Source organism: Oryctolagus cuniculus, chromosome 20, assembly GCF_051225735.1.
Source record: "Oryctolagus cuniculus isolate XC-2025 breed Fujian yellow rabbit chromosome 20, ASM5122573v1, whole genome shotgun sequence".
In the NCBI taxonomy this organism is placed as follows: domain Eukaryota; kingdom Metazoa; phylum Chordata; class Mammalia; order Lagomorpha; family Leporidae; genus Oryctolagus; species Oryctolagus cuniculus.
In genome coordinates this window covers 31895771-31919209 of record NC_142886.1, presented here as the reverse complement: position 1 = coordinate 31919209, position 23439 = coordinate 31895771, and positions in this window count along the sequence as shown.

Genomic DNA, 23439 nt, shown 5'->3' with positions numbered 1-23439 from the left:
CAGCTTTTTATCCCACCATCCATATGTGGAAAGTAACTGAGAGCCACCCACTCATTCAGTAAATACAGCCTGAGCAACTACTCCATGTCGTGCACCTATGCTAAACACCTAGTTATTGTGATGAGAAGTAGAGGACAAACTCTGAGCCTTTAGGAAGTGCAGAGCCTAGAGGAACAGACAGACGTCAATCAAAGAATCACACAAATAACATAGAGTTAAAACTGTTTCAGTTCTGTAAGATGAAAGGAGTTCTGTGCTTGGATGATGGTGACGCTAGCATAACAGTGTGAATATACTTAATGCCAATGTGATGTATTTAATGCCACTGAACTAGACACTTAAAAATGGTCATGATAGTAAATTTTGTTACATATAGTCTACCATAACTTTTACAAAATGAGATTAAATGTTATGAGAGGGAGATAAATGGTGCCATGGAAACATAGATGAGGGTAGGTCAGGAGACTTCCCTGAGAAAGAAATGATTGAGCTGAAATCCAAGGAACAATAGGATGGAAGTTATTATAAGGATAACCTTGAATCCACTCCAATTTATGAAAAAGATAAATCATTCACAAATGTTGGTACTTTATTATTGGTATGGCAGGATAATATATTTGAAATATTAACCAATATTTTTTCTCTGTATTTGCTTTCACCTTTCCACCCTTCTCCAGCAAGCCCATACCCAAGCAGCCAGGTTAGCCTGAATTACTTTGTAGGGAGAAGAAAGGCAGAGACAATAAATAAAAATATCAAACAGGCTTTAAGATTCGTTCACAATTTTTTTTTTTTACAAAAGACAAGGAACTTAGGTGAAACAAAGAAAATTTGGGGTATAGGTTTCTACAAAAAATTATGAATATAAGAGAAGGATTTCCAATCTTGAGACAGAAGCCTAAGAAAAGCAGCAGGATCTTGGAAGTTGGGGACTCTGAGCAAGGAGGCACTGGGGCCAACTCCAGGGATATACCCAAATCCCCAGGCCGGTGTGAATCACCTCAGGGCAGGAAAGGCTTCTCCACAATCAAAGAGCCCTGGGAGGCAGCAAGATGCAGAGTGCCAATGGCAATGACTGCCTGTGGTTTCTGGGACAGCTGAACAATATCATGGGTGGCATTACAGAGTTCACAGAGCTCCCGTGTAACAGAGAAATTCTTGTACCCCCAACAGAACCAGGAGGTGGCACAACCAGCCAACGAATCTGAAACACATGGGGAAAGAGTATGGATGTCTCCTTGGCAACCCGAATTAAGCAACAGTTGAGGACTAGGTGAGTAATAGACATCTCAGCAGACGCCTGTGTGGCCAGTTGACACCAAGGGCTTGGAGGATTTCCCTGCACACACTCCACAGTGCCTTGGCATCACCTCTGCCCCAACAAGAGACACGAATTGACTACGATGAAATTTCTGCCATCCCAACAGAATGAGGGAACAAAATGAAGTTAAAATGACTCAGAAGAAGAAAAAGCTACAAATTGGCCGGCACCGCGGCTCACTAGGCTAATCCTCCACCTAGCGGCGCTGGCACACCAGGTTCTAGTCCCGGTTGGGGCGCCGGATTCTGTCCCGGTTGCCCCTCTTCCAGGCCAGCTCTCTGCTGTGGCCAGGGAGTGCAGTGGAGGATGGCCCAGGTGCTTGGGCCCTGCACCCCATGGGAGACCAGGAAAAGCACCTGGCTCCTGGCTCCTGCCATCGGATCAGCGCGGTGCGCTGGCCGCAGCGCGCCGGCAGCGGCAGCCATTGGAGGGTGAACCAACGGCAAAGGAAGACCTTTCTCTCTGTCTCGCTCTCTCACTGTCCACTCTGCCTGTCAAAAAAAAAAAAAAAGCTACAAATTGTTCCTCCTAATTTCTAAGATAAGATTCACAGTAAAATAAAATGACCTGACACACTCCTTAGAATTCTTAGTAACACACTGGTGTGTCACTGTACTAAGGTTTAGAATCACTGATACAAATGCTCCCCACTGGGACATCATACTGGCCAAGCCCAGTCCATTAGCCATGGGTGAGAACCAGGGTTGGGCACCTCCTAAGAAGGGATCTGAACATGGTCGCAGGCCAGGCCCTGCTCAAGAACAGTCAGACCCTGCTCTATTATTCCAGTCTGTTGAGCTGCTCTTTTGTTCCTTTTCATGTAGAAACTGATAAATCTCATGTATTTCTTAATGGTAGCAATGATGTCTTAATTTTTGCCTGTTTTTTAACCCCTTGCTGAACACTGAGTACCTAAAACAGCAGTACAAAACAGGTGCTCAGTATTTATTGAACTAAAGATTCCAACTTTGCATCCTTGACCTAATACACTGTCTCATACAGTGTTAAATAGAATTTAAATGAACATCAGTAGCTGCTGGAGGCCTGTGTTTAACAGCTTGGCCAACTCTGAATGAAATTCTGGATATGCCCAGAGACAGCCCAATGCTTTTAGATAACTTGGCCTAATTTTTAAGACTCAAAATTTCAGATCCAGCTGAGTTCCCATTTCAAAAATATTTTCAACATCTGGAATGTAGAATACTTAACTGATGATTCCTATCGATACCCAGTTGAATGGAAGCCTGGAGGTTAGAACCTGCCACTTGTAAAATATAATACTAAGCTGCTTCGGCCTCAAAATGTTGTGTTTAGCTCACAACCTGAGAGTTATGCCACGTTCAGCGCTGAGCCATCTGTGTAGGGAAAAAGGCAGATTCCAAACAGCGTGGTCATACCGCCCTCTGGTGGTGAAATGCCATAGCATGTGAAACACTGCAGTAGAAAAACTATTCCTCGAGTATAATAGCTAGTATTAATTAGTACTCATAATAAATTGGACCACATTCCATAACACTGTAAACTTCACAAATGTTATTTATTCTGTCGAGGTCTTATAACAATCTCCGCTATTATTTTCTTGTTAACGATCAGCAAAGTGAGACTCAGAGAAGTTCGCATAATCCAAGTCCACACTAGAGCTAGCAAGTCAAAGGGCAGGAATGCAAGCCCAGGAACATCTGCTTCTAAAGTCCATGTGCTTTCTACTGTATCACCCAATAGTTTGTTCACAGCTATATCTCCGGTGCCTGCCACATAGTGGATACTCACTAAATATTTATCAAATGGATGAATGACTGAAGCAGCTGTTGTGTCTTTGAAGTGCACACACACACACACACACACACACACACACCAGTATCTATCCTGTGCTGAATGCTGCCATGAACACACATCATTTGATTGCACTCCAACATGGAGAAATTAAGTTATTCTGATACACTCTTTAGCTCATTTAAGACTTTGAACACCTTCTTCTTACAGATACATGCATTCATCATTCAAAGATTGTATATTAAAGCCCTATTATGTGTCAGATGCTGTTCATGCTATGACGAGTCTTGGACAACTTGAGTGGTACTTCTCCAGCTTCGGTCAGCTTGCTGGCTCTTCCTTCACTTCGAGTTGGAACTGCGTGACAATTCATCTATTTTCTGTGCAGTATTTTGGAAGATGGACTTTAATTACTAACATCCTAGGTTATCCATACTACTCAATGGTAGCATGTGATAGCTTTACAAAAGAAAAATTGTATGCTGTGTTTTTAATTGCACTCATGAAAGCAACCATGGCAGAACTGTCAGTATTGTTTTTTATTTTTTAAAAGATTGCATTTATTTGAGAGGTAGAGTTACAAACAACGAGAGGGAGAAGAGACAGGGAGAAAGGTCTTACTTCCACTGGCTCACTCCCCAAATGGCCACAAGTGCAGGAGCTGCGCTGATCCGAAGCCAGGAGCCAGGAGCCTCTTCCAGGTCTCCCATATGGGTGCAGGGGCCCAAGGACTTAGGCCACAGCAGAGAGCTGGATTGGAAGAGGAGCAGCCGGGACTAGAACCAGCGCCCATATGGGATGCCGGCACTGAAGGCGGAGGATTAACCTACTGCACTACAGCACTGGCCCCAAACTGTCAGTTTTTGTAAACCTGCACCTCAGGCTCTTTTTGTAGCCATCAAGGGGCCCTGCTTCAGCAGTCATGAACACATGACAAGACCAGTATTCAAGTATAAAGACTCCAATGCCACCGCCACCTGTTTCCCAACTTAATGAGCCTCATCACAGCAAACATTCAGGAAATGTTAGCAAGGAATGGGAATTGTAAGGGAAGAGCAATTGAGCTATCTATGCAGCAGATAATTTGTTCAAGGAAATACTGAATGTATGTTACCGAGCCAGCGGGAAAAATGCAGGTCATTAAATTTCTATTTGTAAAACAATAAGGAAACCAAATAATCACTAAGATTCCCTTCATCTCCCAAACATTCTCACTGAAATTAGAGGAAAATTTCTTTCTGTTTCCTTTTCTCTGAGATCAGAGAATCAATGTTAAACCTCCACTGTGTTCTGAAATCTCAATCCTCTTTTTGTGACAGTAAATGTATTCATTCAATCAACAAGGATCTGTTGAACAATGCCACGTGCCATATCTTAAGGCTGCTTTGGGGCTGGATTTCAACTGGAATAAAAGCTGGCATCACTGCTCTGTAGTCTCCCGCAGTCATCCGGGTTTGCTGGCTGTCTCAGCCCTTTGATGAGTCCCGGGGAAGCATCTTTATCTCATGAGAGGTGGCTCACAGGTGGCAATCAGCGTCCCTAGGATGGGAAGGCCTCCAAAGTGAATAGAGAGGGAATGAGAAGGTGACTTTGGTGGCGACTGAAACCCTTCAATAGATATTCCTGCCCTGAAAGTGGCAGTGAGAGAGGGGCTGGCCACAAGATCAAGCTCGTAGAACCAACTGATCCATTGCAGGACATTTCAAATCATGCCCAAGCCTATCCCAAATGCCAGGGAAAGAAAACAGCACAAATGCCTCTGTGTTCTCTGAGAAAATGGTCCTCTGTGGGAAGCAAGGGGAGAAGCGGACAGAGGCGGCGGTGGCCAAGCAAGGGGGTGTGTTTCCAAGAGTGTAGGATGTAGGCAAGAGGGCACTGGCACAGGGGCAGAAACTCGGAAAGTTTATTCACTTGAGCTCGTTGTTCAGAGGATGCTCTAGGAAGATTTGCCTTGTGCTCACAGTGCAGAAGACATCCAAAAGCAAGGAAATTGGCAAGAACCCAGTCTGAGTCAGACTTCTGGGGTGGGTGTTTGGCCCAGAGGTTAGGTCACTACTGTGGATGCCTGCGTCCCATATCAGATTGTCTGGGTTCCAGTCCCAGCTCCATTCCCCATCCGGCTTCCCACTACTGTGCATTCTGGGAGGCAGCAGGTGATGGCTCAAGTATTTGGGTCCTTGGCACCCACACGGAGACCCAGATTGAATTCCAGAACCCTGGCTTTGGCCTGGCCTAGCCCTGCCTGTTGTGGACTTTTGGGGACTGAACTAGCAAATGGAAGTTTTAGAATATCTCCTGAAAGAACTGGGAATGAGAGTTTGTGTATATGCTGCATACATCCTTCAAGGATGTCATTGAGCTTGCAAAAACAAAGGCATCTCCCTTCAAGTGAGTCCTAAATACCAACAGAAAGTGGAGTCAGGGCAGTGTTATTAGATAAAGTTACGATTTTATCTGATTCCTGTGTCTTCTTAATGGACTCCAAGTCCAGAGAAGGAAGACGATGGAATGTATTGCATATTTCAAATAGGAAAACAAACATTAAAGAGATAATACATAGCAAATTATAAATAGGGCTAAGTGTTATGGACTATAGCAGGGAGAATATGACTACTGATAATATGCACAAGTTCTTTGTAAATTTGAGGTTTTAAAATTTATTTATTTATTTCAGAGGTAGATGAACAGACCAAGCCCCCATCTTCTGGTTCACTCTCCAGTACCCCACATGGAAAGGTCAAATCCAGGAGCTGAGTATGCAGTCTGGGTCTTGTCTATGGGTGGCAGCAACCCACCCATTTGACCTTCACCACTACCTCCCCGGGTGCACATGAGCAGGAAGCTGGGACCAGGAGCAAAGTCAGCCTTAAACCCAGCACTGTGATATGGGATGCAGTTAACCCAAATCTTAACCATTAAACCAAACACCTGGGGCCAGCGCTGTGGCCTAGTGAGCTAAGCCTCTGCCTGCAGTGCCAGCATCCCATATGGACACTGGTTTGAGTCCAAACTGCTCCTCTTCTGATCCAGCTCTCTGCTATGGCCTGGGAAAGCAGTGGAAGATGGCCAAGTCCTTGGGCCCCTGCACCTGTGTGGGAGACCTGGAGGAAGTTCCTGGCTCCTGGCTTTGGATCGGCACAGTTCCAGCCATCGCGGCCATCTGGGGAGTGAACCAGAGGTTGGAAGACCTCTCTCTCTCTCTCTCTCTCTCTGCCTCGGCCTCTCTGTAACTCTGGCTTTCAAATAAATAAATAAATATTTAAATACACACACACAGAAAAACCAAAAAATGACTAAGAATAAATGTTTAAAAAATACTAAACAGTTAATTATTACTGTGAAATTTGCAGAAATAGATCTAGATAGTACAGGCATAAAGCTGGATACACATTATTCACAGTGGCAACTAAATGACACTGGATGATAGAATTGCAAACCACTTTATTTTCATAAAATAATCAGTGATTTAATTATAGTCTCATAAAATTAAGTAGAAATACTCCAATTAGATTTAAATCATTTCTATTAAAAATGTTATATCCATTATCATATATATCTTACATTTAATTTTAGCATGCCATTATGAATATTTAAAAAATAAATTATAAATGTATATTAGAATTTTATTTAATTTTTTTTCACTTTACTTGAAATGCACAGATAGAGATAGTAAGAAAGACAGAGGGAGAGAGAGAGAGAGAAAGGGAGGGAAAGAGAGATCTTCCATCCACTGGTTTACTGTCCAAATGCCTACAACAGCCAGGGCGGGGCCAGGCTGCAGCAGGGAGCCCAGAACTTAATCCAGGTCTTTTATATGGGTGGCAAAGAGCCAAGTACTTGAGCCATTACCTGCTGACTTCCAGGGGACTCATTAACAAGAAGCTGGATGAGAGATGGAGCTGGAACTTGAACCAAGCATTATGAAATGAGATAGCAGTGCCCCGTGGCAACTTAACCACTGAGCTAAACACTCACCCCCAAAACTTTTTTACTTTCAGATTTATTTCCATTTATATATAAGATGAAAATATGTCTAAATTAAATGTACCTTGAATTTTGTTTTTACTGCTTTAGATCACTGATACCATGTAACAAATACAATTTATGAAAGTAGAACTCAAAAGGAAAATTAACAGAAGTTCTTCAAAGAGGCATCTTAAAATTAAAGCCAGAAAAATGAGCAAATTTCTGTCAAGTATGACCCATATAAAATTTCCCACTAGAATATCATATAATTTCTAATAAAATTTTAATTGCTATAAAAATTTTTAATTGGCAAATTATTCTCATCAATTCATGATCTGCAGAGGTATGATGAATTTCACATTCTTTACCAAGGAAGATCTAATTACACACTGCAAAATGTAATTTGTCCACAGAAAAAAGCATAAATGAAAGTTCTAAAATTGAAAAAAATAACAGTGATAAATGGAGGGCAGGGGCTGGCACTGTGGCATAGTGGGCTAAGCCTCTGCCTGCGGCGCCAGCTTCCCTTAAGGTGCCGGTTAGAGCCCAGGCTGCTCCACTTCCGATCCAGCTCTCTTTGATAGAAGAAGCTTCAGGCTCCTGGTTGTGGCCATTTGGGGAGTAAACCAGCAGACAAAAGACTTTTCTCTCTGTCTCTCCCTTTCTCTATCTGTATCTGTACTTCTCAAATAGATAAATAAATCTTAAAAAAAAAAAAAGAAAAAAAGAGCGATCAATAATATTCAGTAAGTGAAGTAAATGCCAAGTTGATTGCCTTACTGAGATGTTCCTAAAAGGACATTAAGTATCCCAAATGTGCCATAAAGATGCTTTTTGTTGTCACTAAAACCACAATATCCAGGCTTAGAGAAATGGTTTCAAATTCTGATGCTTAAGATGAACAAAAACCTAATAAAATAAATGATCACCCTCAAGGACAGAACACCACCTTGAACACACCCCATCTCGTCAGGCCACTAATTTAATGAGAAATAAAGCAAGAGAAGAAAACACACTTAAAGTTTTAAAAAAATCATTGTGAAACAGTTCATATGGTGCCAAGGTCAAAATTATACTGAGAAACTAATATTCACTATATGAAGATAATACTGTATTCACTATAATATATTACATGTGTTGTTCAACTATCAGAACAGGTAAACAACGCATAATTCATCAGTATTTCACTGGTCTTACATCAGTCGTAAAAACAGGCTCAGACTTCAGTGGAAAACTGAGGAAACCATTTTCTTATTTATTTAGTATTTATTTATTCATTTGAAAGTGAAAATTATAGAGAGGCAGAGGCAGATCTTCTATTTTTTATCCAATGATTCACTCCCTAAATGGTTGCAACAGCCAAGACAGGGCCAGGCTGAAGCCAGGAGCATCAGCTGAGTCTCCCATATGAGTGGCCAGGGGACCAAGCACTTGGGCCATCTTCTGCTGCTTTTCCCAGGCCACTAGCAGGGAACAGGATTGGGAATGGAGCAGCCGGCACCAGAACCAGTGCCCATATGGGATACCAGCATTACAGGTGGTGGTTTTACCCCCCATGCCACAATGCTGATCCCAAGAAAACTATTTTCAAGTTTAGGCCTTGATTGAAGAGATAGAAGAAGCTAAACTACATGACTTATCTAACCTTACTAACATATCTGGCAAGGAAAAAAGAAGGTTAAGCCAGAATTTCTACCAAAAAAATCAGAAGCATTTCTTTGTGCTAGTATAAGGGTACTTGGAATTTATTGCTGGAAGAGATGAGCTTATCTGTGGCAACAGAAATGCTATTTTTTGGACCAATTCATCAATGAAATATAAGATCTGCTGGATCTGTTTGACCCTACACCATGAAATGACACACAACAGGAATACACACTTTAGGCTATTGAGGCAATGGGTGCCAATCAGATAAACTCCAAGATGCCACAAGAATTTCGCAAAATAACATTCCCAATAAAGGGCAAATAACTGCCAACATGAAATTCATTTTGAATATGTGATATTATATCAGAGAAATATTTGCTTATTTTTAAGTTTTGAAAGGTGGCAAAACATACTTAATTTGATACTTTACTTTAAAAACATTACTCTTGGTATTTTTTAATTTTAGAGAATTTTTACTAAATTGAAACATTTTAAAAATACATAATAAAGGTGGTAGTCTACTAAAATATAAAGCATTTAGAAAAAGGAAATGGAAGTATTTTAATGACAGTGAAAGATTTCTGTATAATTCTGAGATAAATTTCTGAAAGTCTATTTTCAGGCAAAAAACAGATCAAGATATATTCTAAATTGAAAAGAGATGTTTAACTAATTTTGTATCAAATTGCTATTTAAAGTTCTCTTTCTATTATCTCATTATTAAAATTTTTGAAAAAAGACCTAATGCTGAATTGATGTAGACACTGCTTTAAGAAATAATTAGAAATATGATATAAAAATAGCAATTCAGATGATGAATTAAAATGTGTAGTAATACTTTCTGTGATAAAAATAATTTATCACATTCAACTCTATAAGATTGAACATGTTAGCAATATTTGTGGCTCATTTTTTAATTTAATAATGCTTTGAGAACTTTATTGACAACTATAATTGCTACAGCCTCAGCAGAGTGGTTTGCTTAACTTGGAATTTAAAAAAAAAAAAACCTTAGGATACTACAATGACTCAAGAAAAATTATATAATTTAGTATAACTGTCAAAGAGCACAAATTTTGTGAAAGGCTTGATTAAACCGCTTAATTATAGTTTTGTTGATATTAAGACAAAGTTGATATTAAAGTAAATGTGTAAGGTATAAATTACATGTCTTCAATTTATGACCCACACAAACATGGTCAATCCATCAACAAAACACCCAGGCTTGGGCAACTATAATTACACTCAGTTGTCTTTGATATTTGCCAATTTTCATTTATGTAAGCCTTGCACTTTTTTTTAATGAAGGTGTATTAGTTCTGGCAAGCAAACAGAACATAATTTAACAGTTTGTTTGCTCAATTTATAACACTTAATTTTCAGAAACAGGATGGATAGGCCTCCGTGTACTTATGCCATTGGCCCTGCCAGGTACATGCCAGGTGTATCCCTTGGAGGCGGGGACACAATCGTGGCACTGGTACTCAACACTGCCAGTGCAAGCTCCCTTCCCTGTTACACTGCTTGGTTCTTAGCTTGGTGAAAGTGTATGGTCTCCTCTTTGTTTGGCAATATTCTTCCAAGAATATTTATACATGAAAATCAATCCAAGCCTTTTTTTTTTTTTCTTTTTTTTTTTTTTGCTTGTTTAACTTGACAGAGAGGGAGAGCTCCCATCTGCTGGTTCACTCCCTATATATCCACAACAGCTGAAGTTGGGCCAGGCTGAAGCCAGGAGCTCGAAACTCAATCCAGGTGTTTCCCGTGGCTGGCAGAGACACAAGTACTTGAGCCTCCTAAGGGGCACATTAGTAGCCAGCAGGATCAGGAGTGGAGCTGGGTCACAAACCCAGGCACTCTGATACACAACACGGGCACCTTAACCAGCAGGTTAACCACAGACCCGATATCCACCACAAACATTTTTTCATGTGACTTGCAACATAATTATTAAATTAACTATTGAATGACCCTGAAAACCACAATAGCTGGAATCAGAGTCTCATTGAGATTCAACAGTGGTGGATAGGGCTGCATATAACTTTCTTCCAAGGGAGACAAGGAGGACCTTGATAGTGAAAAAAAACTGGCAAATATTACTTCAACCAAGTGACCAAGGTCAACATCACCACTGATAAGTCATGTTGATAGTATCATTCTTGATATGGTATAATGAGGACATATCACTTCAGTATGCTCCCTCATAAAACCCACAACTGCACTCTAATTGTTAAAACATCAGAGAAATCCCAGTTGAGGGACCTTCTACAAAATACCCACCAATACTTCTTAAAACTATCAATGTAAACAAAAACAAGAAATATCTGAAAAACTGTCATATCCAAGAAGATCCTTAGGAGACATAATTGAATATAATGTAATGTCCCCTATGGGATCCAGGCACAGAAAAAGGACACATCCCTAGTGGGAACTAGGGAAAGCTAAATAGAAATAAGTGCTATAGCTGGGGCAGACATAGTGACAAAGTGAACTAATGTGCCACTGTGATGGCAACATACCACGCTGGGGAGCCAGTTTGAGTCCAGCTGCTCCACTTCCAATCCAGCTCCCTGCTTATGTGCCTACAAAAGCAGGAGATGGCCCAAATAGTACCTGGACCCCTGTTACTCCTGTGGGAGACCCAGATGGAGTTTGAGGCTCCTGGCTTCATCCTGGGCCAATCCCAGCCATTAAAGCCATCTGGGGAATGAATCAGTAAATAGAAGCTCACTCACTGTGTGTCTGTGTCAGAGAGCGAGCAAACGAGAGAGCAAGAGAGACTGACTCTGCCTTTCAAATAAATAAATCTTTAAAAAAAATAAGAAGAATTAGGACAGCTGCCAGTGCTGTGGCATAGTGGGTAAAGCCACTGCCTGCAGTGCCAGCATCCCACATGGGCATTGGTTCAAGTCCCGGCTGCTCCACTTCCGATCCAGCTCTCTGCTATGGCCTGGGAAAGCAGTTGGAAGGTGGCGCAAGTCCTTGAGCCCGTGCACCCATGTGGGAGACCCAGAAGCTCCTGGCTCCTGGCTCCTGGCTTTGGATTGGCCCAGCAGCCATTTGGGGAGTGAACCAGCAGATGGAAGACCTCCCCACCACACCCCTCTGCCTCCACCTCTCTGTAACTCTGCCCTTAAAAATAAATGTTAAAAAAAAAAAAGAATTAGGACTGCAGCTAATGGTAATGTATCAACACTGGTTTGTTTGTTGTGACAAATGCATCACAATACATAAGACATTAGCAACAGGGGCAAAGTAGGTAGGAACTCAATACTCTCTTTGCAGCTTTTCTATAAATCTGAAACTATTTTAATACTAAAAGTTTTTCATTTTTATTTGAGAGAGAGATGGTAAGCAAACCCACCTGCTGGTTCTCTCTCCAAATGCCCAAAAAGGCAGAGGCTAGGCTGGGTCAAAGCCAGGAACCAGGAACTCAGCTTAGGTTTCCATGTGGGTGATAGGTGCCCAAGTATTGAGCCATCACCTACTGCCTCCTGGTGTCTGCATTGGCAGAAATCCAGAGTCAGGAGCCAGAACCAGGCATTGAACCCAGTTACTTGGATTTGGAATGTGGGAATCTTAACCAATCTCTTAACCAACAGTTTGAACACCTAGCACAAAAGCCTATTTTTTTTTAATGTAAAGAGATGTGTCTGAAGGAAAAAAATGCCCTCAAATTGGGGAAGGAGAACCATGTCCCCGAAGAAGACTCCCCACAAAAGAGGCCGGAGACTAGGTTTGTGACACAGGAAAATTCCAGGGCTCAGTCTGTCCTGCAAGAGGCCTTGGCTAGGCACAGCAGCACACTGAATCTGGACCCCTCCTGCCTCAGCCATCTTAACACCACTGACGTGCTGTGTTCCAAGAAGAGGCCATTTGTCTGTCACCAAAAGAAAAAAATCCCGAGAGCCTCAAGCCGATTTCCTATTAGCTGCCAGAGCTTGATTCATTGCCAAAAAGCACTTCTGCGAGCAGGGGCTGTACCCAGTGATGGCCACAAGGGGGCACATGAGGCCATCGGGAGCAGCCCACAGTGGGTCCAGAGGTCAGCAGCCCAGGACACGCACCTGAGAGGCAGTGCCTTCCTGCTAACTGGGAAAGCAGCAGGTAAGGAGAGAACCACAGCAGATTTTCAGGTCATTGTAAACAAACTCCAGGGTGACTTTCTCTCTCTCTCTGCCTCTCCTCTCTCTGTGCGTGTAACTCTGACTTTCAAATAAATAAGTAAATCTTAAAAAAGAAAAAAAAGAAAGAAAGTAAGTTTACATTCCACTTTGGAATCCAGAATGGGGTGGGATGGAGCGGAGGGGGACATTCTCTGGGCCCCTGACCCCCACTGGAGTCCACTTCTAGTGCAACGCCGAGCCTGCTCTCCCAGCAGCAGCAATGGCCCTGACCTCCTGGGCTAGCTTGGCCTGGTGACAGAAGATTCTGAGAGATTTCTTTCAGGCACTTTTATCCTAAGTGATTTGGACTGCCAGTGGCTCAGCCTGTTGATTCTCATGCTCCACTTTCCCTCAGCCTAGGTATGTCAAAACATCCAGATTCCTCCTCTCCAGGCCTAGCCACACTCTGGACCCACCTGAGCCTTGAGATGCATGAACCCGTTTTCTCCGTTTGTCAATGCTTGGTAGTTGGAGGAAAATCTGTGTAGTTCAGGTCTCCAAAGGCCCAGGCAGAAAGTGAGGCATGACTTTTTTTTTTTTTTTTTTTTTTTTTTGACAGGCAGAGTGGACAGTGAGAGAGCGAGACAGAGAGAAAGGTCTTCCTTTGCCGTTGGTTCACCCTCCAATGGCCGCTGCGGCCGGCACGCTGAGGCCAGCACACCGCGCTTATCCGATGGCAGGAGCCAGGTACTTCTCCTGGTCTCTCATGGGGTGCAGGGCCCAAGTACTTGGACCATCCTCCACTGCACTCCCTGACCACAGCAGAGAGCTGGCCTGGAAGAGGGGCAACCGGGACAGAATCCAGCGCCCCGACCGGGACTAGAACCCGGTGTGCCGGCGCCGCAAGGCAGAGGATTAGCCTAGTGAGCCGCGGCGCCGGCAACATTTCTTCATTCTCAAATCCTCCAGCCCACAGAAGGACAATTTCTGTCCAGGACATTCCTCACGACCATTATCTGCACACACACATGCACACAGGCCTAGCATAGACCTGTGTGAGAAAGAGGGAGCACACACTTGCGAGGAGTCCTCCCTCTCTGCCCTTCACCGCATTTCAACTCTGCTGCTCTGTCTCAGGGGCCTAAATGGGCTAGCTGTCTGGCCCGCCAAGAGCGTGTATGGGCGGGGTCCTATTCTGATAGAAGTAGAACCCTACAGAAAAAGTCATGCAAACACAGCAAGGAGGCAGCCATATGCAAGCCAGAAGAGAGCCCTGACCAGAGCCCAGCCATGTCAGCCTGGTCTTACAGTTAGAATGTGAGAAAACAAACTTCTGCTGTTTAAGCAACCCAGTCTCTGGCATTTTGTTCTGGCATTCCAGACAAAGACAGTGTGCCCCCCGCCTTTTTTTCCTTTTTTTTTTTTCCTGGTCTCACTTGTAGAGTTAAATACGAATACGAGTAGCCTATTCATTGTGCTGTCAACATCTTTCCAAAATAATGAGATTTCCTTGACAGTAATATTTATTTTGCAGGACACGGCACTTGCCTCACTACAATCCAATTATAATGTTGAAATAAAAATGTGTAGCAAAATGTTTAAGAACAAGCACCTACAACTTAAAATAACACAAAGGAGTATTTTAGGAAAGACAGCAAGCCCAAAAACAAAGGATGAAAGTGAATGTGTGCTTCTTAGTAAGGGTGGATTGAGGAGTTGCACTTTGTAGAGGAAGAATATCAGAAAGCAAGGCCTAGCAGCCTAACTAGAGGGGAGATAGAGGAAAATGCAGGATAGTGCAAGCAGGTGTAACTGCCTCTAAAGCAGACAATCTGCATTAGATCATGAGGGAAAATGTATTGTGAGCGGAGGGGAGAAAAGTTGGTGGGCAGGAGAGAAGATGGTCAAGTAGGGGGATTTTAACTCATGGCACGAGGTTATAGGAAAGCCTCAAACAAGAGGATTTGAGGACAGTGGGTCTGATGATGATCTTCTCAGCAAGTGTATGTGACATGAAGTAGTATAAGAACTGTGCATAGGATGGTAACCAAGGAAATGAAAACAGTAGAATGTTTAAGAAACATCAGGGGACAAGAATTGCCAGGACTTAGAGATGAGTTAATTGTTATTAAATAGTAAAATCAGTTCTTAAGATTGACAAGGGTAAAATTCTGATGAGGACAAACCATGCAGTCCTGGTTAACTCAGGTGGCGGAACTACTGCACCTGGCACTTACTTCTGAGGGCCCCTCTTGCACATGCTCCACGATTAAATTCCCAGGTTTCCTGGAGAATTCATAAGTAACTGAAGTTGTTTTTTATACCCTTAGGCCACCTGAGGATAGAATGCCCAGACTGACCTCTTCCTACGTCTCCAACTTATCATTTTATCTCTTGAAATGTGCTAAAAATTCTCACTGTTTCAAGAGAGCATCCAGTTCTTTCATTCCACTGCTGCTCCTCTCTCTCATAAATAACTATTTTGCCTTTGTTTTTGGACTCAATACAAAAATCATTCCCTTATATATAAAGATAAATTAACTTTGGTGAAAATAATGTTCAATCCACATATACTTATAAGTATACACATGTATATATACAGGCAATCCATATCCTTTGCATATACACTTTACATACACTTACGTGCAAAATATAAATGTCTCTGGGGGCCAGTGCTGTGGCACAGAAGGTTAAGCTCCGCCTGCATCGTCAGCATCCTATATGGGCACTGATTTGAGTCCAGGCTGCTCCACTTCCCACCCAGCGCCCTGCTAACGTGCCTGGGAATACATCAGAGGATGGCCCAAGTGCTAGGGTCCCTGCAACCACACGGGAGACCTGGATGAAGCACCTGGCTCCTGGCTTTGGTCTGGTCTAACCCTAGTCATTGCAGCCATTTGGGGAATGAACCAATAGATCTCTGTCTCCTCCTCTCTCACTCTCTTTCAAATAAATAAATAAATAAATCTTTTGTCAAAATAAAATACAATAAATGTCTCTAAGTTATTCTGTGATACAAGTGAGGATTCCTCTTGCACCTTTGTGCTTGGACTCTGAAATCAAGCCGCTTCATTGCAATACCGGTGCCCACACGCTGAGCTTTTAACTTAAGGAAGTTGCTTAACATTGGACCATGCCTACATTTCTTTGACTGCAAAATAGGAGTAACTACAGTCCCTCCTTCACGTTACGATTCATGAGTCTTGAACAACAAACATAGCATGTGTCAAGTGCTTAGCACAATGCAAACGTAGTGTGAATGCACAACCTAAGTTACTGTGATGAGGAACTCACAGACCCTCCCAGAATGCAGCAGGAAAGGTGTGAGGACTCTTCAAAAAGAAACAGGAGGGGCCTGCACTGTGTGGAGCAGATAAAAAAAGCTGTTGCCTGCAGGCTGGAATTCCATAGGGACGCCTGTTTGAGTCAACGCTGCTCCACTTCCAATCTAGCTCTCTGGCTCCTGCATTCAGATCAGCTTAGCTCGGGCCAAAGTAGCCATCTAGGCGTCAATCAGCAGATGGAGGCCTCTCTCTCTCTCTCCTCTCTCTCTCTTTGTGCCTCTGCCTCTCTGTGACTCTACCTTTCAAATAAATAAACCTTTATAAAAATAAAAAATAAACAGGAACAAACATTTGCAACTGTTCTGACCTCCCACACATCACCCAACTCCAGCAGCATTCCTCCCCTTCTCTGCTTCCTTCTCTTCTCAATAGTTCTCACTGCCTTCTAATATATTACACTTTTCTTATGGATTTTGGTTTCCTTCTCTTCCTATTTAGAATGTAAGTTCCAGCCGGCACCACGGCTCACTAGACTAATCCTCCGCCTTGCGGGCGCCTGCACACCGGGTTCTAGTCCTGGTCGGGGCGCCGGATTCTGTCCCGGTTGCCCCTCTTCCAGGCCAGCTCTCTGCTGAGGTCAGGGAGTGCAGTGGAGGATGGTCCAAGTACTTGGGCCCTGCACCCCATGGGAGACCAGGAGAAGTACCTGGCTCCTGCCATCAGATCAGCGCGGTGCGCCAGCCTCAGCGCGCCAGCCGCGGCGGCCATTGGAGGGTGAACCAATGGCAAAGGAAGACCTTTCTCTCTGTCTCTCTCTCTCTAACTGTCCACTCTGCCTGTAAAAAAAAAAAAATAGAATGTAAATTCCATGGTTTTTGTCTGTTTTATTCACTGCCAGCTTCAAGAACAGCAGGTGCTGAGAAAGAAAAACAAAGAGCAGCCCCTGACATTCAGAAACTGGCCTGACACATGCTGTCCTCCAAGTAGACATAAGCAGTCTCACAGAATACCAACCACAGACAGACAGGCTACTCTGACAACAGAATACAGTAAGACACTGCAAGGTCATTGCATAATGCTATCTAGGTACAGACAAAAACAGCAGCCCTGGGCCACCAGCAAAATACCAAACACATCCTCTTCAGGCCCAAATGAATGGCTGATACTTCTTCACCAACTACAGCTTTATCTTCATTCTAGCCTCCTCTCCCTTAAGATTTATGGGTTTCTAGTAAATCATAAAAAGGCGGCATCTCCTATCTAGCATCCAATCTAGAGTTGAAGCTAGCTTCCCTAGACTCCATAAATCATCCAACCAAAGCCCAAATTCTACGTAGGTTCTAAAGCCCTGTTACTGATACCTCTTGGTGGGTGCTCTCCCACCTGGAATGAGTAATGGTGCCAGTGTGTTCAACTATAGATAGGTTCCTGGTGGTCTTTGGCTGTAAGGCATTGACAGTGTGTGAAAAACAGTGGGAGAGAGGAAAGGAGGAACAAGCAAGGAAGCAGTATGCTATGAATATAATGATCCTGATGCAGTATTCAGTAAAATAATCCAAGCTGTTTATCGCCACCTGTTAAAGCTTACTTACTCATGTTCTCACTGAAATTCAGTTTTAATTCAGTCTCTCTCCAGAACCGGCAGTGCACATGTCTATGAAAAGAGTATACCCCAAAGATGCCTGTCCAGTTATATAGGGTATCAAAGTATTCTGGCTTTTCCCTTACCCGGTATGACTCAACACTTCTCAGGAAGAATACACACCTCCAAAGCAAATGTTACTTCAAGAGGAAACTTGGCAAGCAGCCCAGGGGCCCCTTCCCCCTCTCACTCTCGGTCAGCATCAAAGTTGAGTTACAGCAAACACACTCTTCCTCAGCCTGTGTTCTGCACTATAAATTTTATGACCCAAATTATAATCATGGAAAGTGATATGAACATCCAAAGGCTGTTTACTTTGATTACTTATTGTGTACCTGCCAAACACTATTCTGAAGTTATAAGGGTTATAATGAGGAACAAAACCATTGTCCATTTACTCAACGAGTTCAGAATGTACATACGAAGATGTTACCTAGTAGTTCACGGATCTACATTTTAAGTTACACATGAAAAAGAAAAGTAAGAAAAATGACTTTAATCTACCTCCTATCAAAGAAATTCCATTCTTTTCTAAACCCTGAGGGGAAAATATGCTGCCGTGGCAGATACCTAGATACAAACCTTGGAAGCTGTGCACATTATCAACTAAAAAAATCTCCAAGAATAACACAGGAAAGAATAGAACCCAGGAGAGTTAGTGACAACCACTCCATTCTCAGGAAATCACTCTGATGGGTGTCCTGGGTTTATAACCTCAACACTTTCAGGAGTTTCTCAGCATTTGCTGATTGTTTGGTTCATTTCAGTGGAAAGAGATCCCACCAATGTCATCTGAATGGAAAGGCATTTATTACCTACCCTATGCAGTGTTGTAATGCAGAGCCAACAGGTTTTCTGCAACTTGGAAATCTATGACAAAGACTCAGAACACCGATAGGGAAGGGAACAGTGGACAGCTGAGTAAATATTAAAGAACTCCATGAATAAATAAGTTAACATTTTGTACAAGTAGAGTGAGTACATAACTTTCCCTGGGAATGTTGGCAGGGAACCTCTAGGAAAGTAAGCTCAGACTGGCTAAGGCCATAGAGAATTCACAACCTTTTTAAAAAATTAATCATTATGCTACATCTCAGGCTGGTAAAATACATCTAACATCTCCCCTACCATCTTCTGAATCTGCTTTCAAGACTCATAATTTCCCCCAGGAAGTCAAGGTGTTCAGAGCATTCTTAGAACATGTCAATTACTCTTTGCTGGCTAAAGGCAAAAGCATTAGCAGATCTAAACTCTTTTCAATGCAGGGAACAAAACCAATGTCCTGCATTTACTTCAACCAAGCAATCACTAAGAAATAATTCATTATCTCTGTGAAAAGGTCTACAATGTACAAGGTGCTTTTCTTGCATGTCTCTTTTGAACCTCACCACCGAGAGGTCAACTTTATCTATCAATAAACAACTAATTATCTTGTGCAGGAAGGTGGCCAAGTCCAATGCTAGATATCTATACAAAGGATCCTCTCTGGCCTCAGCAAGTTTACAATGCACTTAAAAAAACAAGGCTGCGGAGCCATCGTCTTGGTACAGCGGGTTAAGCTCCCTCTTGTGTCACTGGCATCCCATACCTGTGCCGATTTGAGTCCTGGCTGCTCCACTTCCCCTCTAGCTTCCTTATATTGGGCCTGGGAAGGCAACAGAAGATGTCCCAAGTGCTTGGGCCCCTACCACTCATGTGGGAGATCAGGATGGAGTTCCTGGCTCTTGTCTTAGACCTGGCCCATACCTGGTAATTGTGGACATTTGGAAAGTGAACCAGTGAATTGAAGATCTCTCTCTCCCTCTTTCGCTCTCTGACACTCTGCCTGTCAAATAAAGAAATAAAACTCTAAGGTCAGCACTGTGCCACAATAGGTTTAGCGGAATACAGGACTTGTCACACCTTTCCCCTCCTCCCTTACCTCCCCCCACCTTCCTTCCTCCCTTTTGTTGAGACCCTTGGTGCCTAACCAAACCCTACTCAATTCCTTGCAATGCAAATGGAAAAGTAGATAAGCTGCACAGGGCAGCTATGAAATAGATTGGGGGAGGGGGGGGAGGCGGCACCGCGGCTCACTAGGCTAATCCTCCACTTTGCAGCGCCGGCACACCGGGTTCTAGTCCCGGTCGGGGCGCCGGATTCTGTCCCGGTTGCCCCTCTTCCAGGCCAGCTCTCTGCTGTGGCCAGGGAGTGCAGTGGAGGATGGCCCAGTGCTTGGGCCCTGCACCCCTTCGGAGACCAGGAGAAGCACCTGGCTCCTGCCATCGGATCAGCGCGGTGTGCCGGCCGCGGCGGCCATTGGAGGGTGAACCAATGGCAAAGGAAGACCTTTCTCTCTGTCTCTCTTTCTCTCTCACTGTCCACTCTGCCTGTCAAAAAAAAAAAAAAAATAGGGGGGAAATTCCATGAGGCTTCCAAGAGTCCCCTACTCTTCTGCCAGCCAGCTGCTTTCCACCCCCTCCACTCCTACCCCCACCGCTTCACTCCCCCCCCCACCTTGTAGTGACAAATTCCCTCCTTACCTGGATTAAAACTTGGTTCTAAACATGCCCTGCCTGCAGTCTCTTCGCAAGAACAGACGGTTGCCAACCTCTTTGCTTCAAATAAAGCAGCCTGTCTCTGTTGAGATCAGTTGCCATCTCCTTTTCTGTCTCTCCTTTCTGGGGATATGAAAGCCCGGAACCCTGAGCTATTCCATACCTAACACTGTCTGCCACACCAGTGAGACTTCCGGTTGCTCAGCTTCTGGTCTAGCTCCCTGCTAATGCACCCACAGAAACAGTTGAATAGAGCACAAGTGATTGGGCCCCTGACACCCATGTGGGGACCTGAGTGGGGTTCCAGGCACCTGGCTTCAGCCTGGTCCAGCCCCAGCGATGGAGGCCATTTGGGGAGCAAACCAGCAGATGAACGATTCCCTCCCCCTCTCCCCTCTTTCCCTCCCTCTCCCTCTCTAACTCTCTCCCTCTCCATCCCAACCTCTCTCCCTCTCCCTTTCCCTCCCCCTCCCTGCCTTCTCTCTCTCCCATCCTAGTCTCCCTCTCTTTTCCCTCTCCCCTCCCTCCCCCTCCTTTCTCTTCCCCTCCCTCCCCCTTTCTCTCCCTCTTCTCCCTCCTTCCCTTTCCCTCTCCCCACTCCTCTCTCCTTCCCCTTCTCCCACTCTCCCTCTCCTCCTCTCTCTCCTCCCCCTCTCTAAATCTGCATTCAAATAAATAAATCTTTATATAAAAAATAAATCTTTATGAAAAATGTTGTGAATGTTTTATAGATACTTAAATGAAGGTTGGGGGGCTGGCGTAGCAGGGTAATCCAACATCTGCTATGCTGACATCCCATGTGGGTATTGAGTCAAGACCCTGCTGCTCCATTCTCAATCCAGTTCCCTGCTAATGAACTGGGAAAGCAATGGAGGATGGCCCAGGTGCTTGGACCCCTGCACCCATGTGGAAGACATGGAAGAAGCTCCAGGTTCCTGGCTTCCCCATGGCACAGCCCCAGCTGTTGTGGCCATTTAAGAAGTGAAGCAGCAGATGGACGATTCTCTCTTTCTCCCTCTCTCTTTCTCCCTCTCTCTTTCTCTCTCTCTCCTCCTCTCTCTGCCTGCCCCCGTCTCTGTAACTCTAAGTTTCAAATTTTAAAAAAGTCTTTTAAAAAAAATGAGGATTAACGAAGATAGGCCTGGCTGAAGAAGTCTCAGCTGAGAAGAAAGGCAAGTGAAACTGGGAAGGATGCCAGAAGTGTGGCACAGAAGAAGCAAGGGCATTGGGAAGAGAGAAAGGAAGCCCATGGGAAGGCAAAATTGTGTGAGTGTGTAAATCTGGAAAGCAGTAAAAGAGAAGTAAAATACTGGGCCATGCAACACCCAGCACAGGGTCCTACAGTACAGGAGGCATTCAACACGGATGAAAATGGAAAATGAATGGATCTAATGAAGTAGTGAACTTCCCTCAATTTTATCAAATAATCACTTCTCCCTCTATGGCAGGCAGCAATTTTTTCCCCATTATTTCTCCTAGAGAGTAGAACTATCAGCATACATTCCTATTTTGTGAACTGCAGAAGGCCTAATTTTTTTTGATCCTGTGAAAAGGGCAGTCACTGAAAAAACTTGAATAGGTAGACGAATGCCATGTTGGAGAATCATTAATACAGTCATAGTATGTGATGTAGGTTAGAGGGAAGGGGGAAATAAGTCAGTGAATATGGTAAGAATTCAGGTGCATCTTCCAGGAAAGGGAAAACGGGAGCCATTAGGAGCATTTTCAGTTAGAATGAGAAAAGAGCAAGCATTAAAATAATAAATTAAAAAGGTAATTAGTTCAAGTTGATAGTGGTACAGATCTCAGGTTCAAATAGAAATTGCTAAGAGCCCAACATGCAATCCAGACAAGGATTATTATGGGCTTATCTTCAGGCACAATGGAAACAAGCTGGGAGCTGAACAGGTGCTTTCACCAGACTGGGGAGGTGTGGCAATTCCCCTGACACATGACTCCAATCTGTACCCAACCTGGCGTTTTGGCCCATCTCCCTCCCTCTGCACACAACACTTTAGTTTGCACCCAGTTCTGTGTTCTGCATGGGTGCTGTTGTTTTTGTTTTTGCACAGTACTTACTTAAATTTGTGATGTTGTTCACCACCCCACAAAAAAAAAATCAAGATGGCCAGGGCAGGTTTTTCCAAAGCCATGAACTTGACCTGGGTAGGTTCCAGGCCCAGGAGTTTATTGTAGGTAGATGCTAGAGAAAGCAGGGAGACACATTTGTTGAAACAAATAAATCAAATAGTAAATCACTACCTTGCTACTCAGTATTAGCATGCCTGGAACTGGTAGGTACCACATGAACTGTCTCAGCAATGCAATCACTGTCACTTCTACCTCCTCACACATCAACCTCGCTTCCCAGCTCTAGTCCAGGAAGAAGAGAACAATGCAACTCACAAGCAAAGGGTGAGGACAACTGTTTAAACGTGTTCTACAAAGGCTGCTGGCACAGTTTCCACATGATTATTATCTGATGGCTCTAGTAAAAATGAATGCTAGCACTGAGATCATCTACACCAGGAGGGGTTAATTTCCTTCTGTCTGGTCGGGGAGGGGACAGGCGGTCGTTTGCATTACAGTTTTCAAGTTTTCATGTACAGGGTAGTTTTTTTTTTTTTTAATCAAATTTTCTAAATAAAAGCAATACTTTACATGTTCCTAATCTTATAACGCGTTCTCTGGCACTTAGCTTGGCTCGTAAAAAAAAAAAAAAATAGGCTCGTGTATTCATGCCCTTTAGTTAATATCTAGCCCAGGTGTTAAATTCTCAACTTCAACCTGAACCTGCAACTGGGCAATCTGGTCCCACCATGGACTGCGCTTCCTACTAGCACACGAAAGAATCGGATGAAATGCACTCTGGGAATCGTAGTCCGGGTGAGTCTCCTTTCTCTCAGCCCCTGTGACTCACGCTTTGATTCAGGGATGGCTGAACCCAGCGGCTACCAATTAGCAGGGGCCATGTCGGTGAGGCCGTGGGCCAACCAGAGAAGCCGAAGTGGGAGCCTCGCACAATCATTGGCTAATGGGTGATCCGGGGCGGGGCAATGAGGAGGGCGGAGAAACGATGGCGATTGGGCCAAGGACACGGGGCGGCGCTCGCGGATTGGCTGCACCCTGGGTCAGCGAGGCCTGGGAAGGGGCGGAGGAAGGC